General features: G+C 42.2%; 1 pseudogene; it reads right to left on the reverse strand.

The window, feature by feature from the left end:
* Positions 1 to 1,656: 1,656 nt before the first annotated feature.
* LOC125850474 (ATP synthase subunit a-like) lies at positions 1,657 to 2,497 on the reverse strand (annotated as a pseudogene).
* Positions 2,498 to 2,845: the final 348 nt, after the last annotated feature.

The raw sequence follows: 2,845 nt of genomic DNA on the forward strand, positions 1-2,845 counted from the left end.
GATCTACGGAATGGACCTACGGGCCGTAAGTCAATCTACGGTCCGTAGATTGGGTCCGTAGTTCGAGTCTGCCCGACAGGTCTTCACTAAAACGGGCATAACTTTTTATTCGGAGGTCGGAATTTAGCAAACTCGGTGGCGTTGGAAAGATAATTCAATTATCTATCTAACCATAGGTCATGGGACACATAATTCATTTTGTGCTAAAAGTTATGACCATCTGAAGTTGACCCATCAGAATTTTCAGCTAACTGGCTGCTATCCTTCGATCTACGGTCAGACCTACGGACCGTGGATCTAACAACGGTCCGTGCTGGTCAACCGTAGTTCATGTCAGAGGCTGGGTAAGGAGGTCTTGATCCACGGACACAGACCACGGACCGTGGTCTGATCTACGGACCGTGGGTCTGTCCGTGAGCCGAGACTTAACCAATTTTCTGAGCTGGCTGGGGAGGGGTTGCAGTGGTGAACCACGGTCCACCAGCACGGGCCGTGGTCTGACCTACGGTCCGTGGATGGTGACCGTAAGTTGCACCCGCAACTTCTCAAAATCTGCATTTTCGTCTGTTTCGAATACGGGGTGTTACAAGGCTATCTCCGAGAAAATAGGGGTCCCGAACGGGAGAAGAATAAGGCAGGCTGTCCTTTGACTAGTTTGTTGTTTTTTCTGGGGAATTTGCTTGTCAACGAAATTCCACTCATAAGTAGGTTCACATCGTGATCTAAGTTCAATTTCCCATCGAGAGGTTATGATACTGGTAAAGAGTCATATCCTTCTCCTTGGGTTATGAAATAATTCAATAGCTCTGGGCTCCCTCACTGCATTCCAAGGCAAGCTCCTACTAGATCCTACTATTCCTGATATTCCTACTAGATTTGAGCAACTCGAGTATAAACAATATATCGCTATGCCCCTCGCTTAGCCTCGCTCTTTGGTTTAGGATGGATCCGGACTGGACTAAGCTTGAAGATCTAATTACGGACTGGAAGCAAAAATATCATAAAAATGGTTTCTTTCTTCGAGGACTCTTTTGTAATAGCTTGATAAGCTGAACCAACAAGAGATATTACGTTCTACCCTCTGCTTCGAGCCCGACCGAGAGTGAGCTTCCTGATAGTCTCTTCCTTTCTAGAAATAGAACTCTAACTATCAAACCCGTCCCGTCTCCTTACTCGAGATATTTGAGATAGCTCCGTAAACTAATAACTTAAATAGACGAGCCCATTATCCTTTTGTTCCGAACTTGCTTCTTGGTACAAGGGGAGGGGCGAAGAATTCTAGTTATAGTTCTTCTGCCTAATCTTTAGTACCGCTTTGAGATTGAATATTTAGAACCATGTGCCTAACAGGGCGAGGACCTTTATAGCCATAATTCTTCCTCCGGTTCTACCTCCTTCTACAATAGTGATCTATCCCGTCAATCCCACCTACGAGCTATCCATTCTAACATGTCTTTGCCTAGCAAGATACGTCTAGTTCTCCCGCCGCTTGCCTATCTTAGTAGGAAATTGGAACAACCTCCGATTTCAAAGAAAAAGCTTAGGCGAGAGTTATACCTTCTGGAACCGGAGCAATAACTGCTATAAAGTAAGGAGATGCACATGAACAATCCCTAAAGCAAAGACTCGGAATGCTCTACGACTAAGTATACCCATTTAGACTCGTTTTTGTTCAATTATAGAAAAATAAGCACTCTGATGAAGATTTATAGCATCATTCAAGTAAATAAAGATTAAGATCGTAGAAACATGAGCTTAGCTACACCTAATTCCAGATCGATTAATGCAAGAACTATAAATAAAGGACCAAAATCCCCTATGAAATAGAAAAGATCATTCGTACATAGCATAGTCCAAGCGAACCCACTTAAAATCTTTACTGAACTATGACCTGCCATCATATTAGCAAATAAACGTATTCCTGAGCTTAATGCTCGAAAACAATAAGGGATTAGCTCAAGGAGTACTAAAAAAGGTGCTAATGGCAGTGGGACTCCCGCGGGTAATAAGAAGCTTAAAAAATAAAGCCCAATTTTTTAAAATCCCACTATAGTAATGCCAATAAAAATAGAAAATGAGAGACCCAAAGTAATGAGAAAATGACTTGTAACTATGAAGCTATAAGGTATCATACCCTGGGGATTACAAAATAAAGAAAAAGTAAAAGTGATCGAGATGCGAGGGGAAAACTTTTGTTTAACATTTTCGGAAAGACCACCTATTTGTTCGCTTATCGGGTTCAGCACGAAGTCATAAATAAGCTCTACCAAGGATTGCCAAGCATTTGGTACTGAGTTTCCTCCTCCCTTTTTAGTAACAAAATAAACCAAAAGTAGGACCAAACTGAGAGTTAGTAGCATAAACAAAGATGGATTTGTGAATGAGAAATATAAGTTTCCTATTTTCATAGGAATCAATGGAATTATTTCAAATTGTTCAAGTGGGCTGGAGACGAGATCTTTCACTAGATCCACTGCATCTTTATAGGCTTCACCCGCTACTCAATCCGGCAAGCTTGGGAGTTTCCTGATGTAAGCTCCCTGGGTACGGTTTCGGAGTTTATGTAAATGCCCTATCTTCAAAGGGAGCTGCTGACTTAAGGTATCCCCTGATTCGAGGGTGAGCTAGAATTGTGTATGGTGAAGAGGAAAGGAAAAAGTCATTGTAAAGGAAGATGACATTTACCATTTCTGCTGCCTGCCTAAAGGCTTATTGGTAGCTCTTAGGTTCTCTGTCAGTGGAGTGATTGCCAAAACCTAGGTATGTTTTCGGAGAATAATAAGAAGAGACGGTTGTAGCTTTTAAAGACTGTCCTCGCAGCTATAGCTATATGGAAGCCAGCTAC

Source organism: Solanum stenotomum, unplaced genomic scaffold (genome assembly GCF_019186545.1).
Source record: "Solanum stenotomum isolate F172 unplaced genomic scaffold, ASM1918654v1 scaffold1752, whole genome shotgun sequence".
Lineage (NCBI taxonomy): Eukaryota > Viridiplantae > Streptophyta > Magnoliopsida > Solanales > Solanaceae > Solanum > Solanum stenotomum.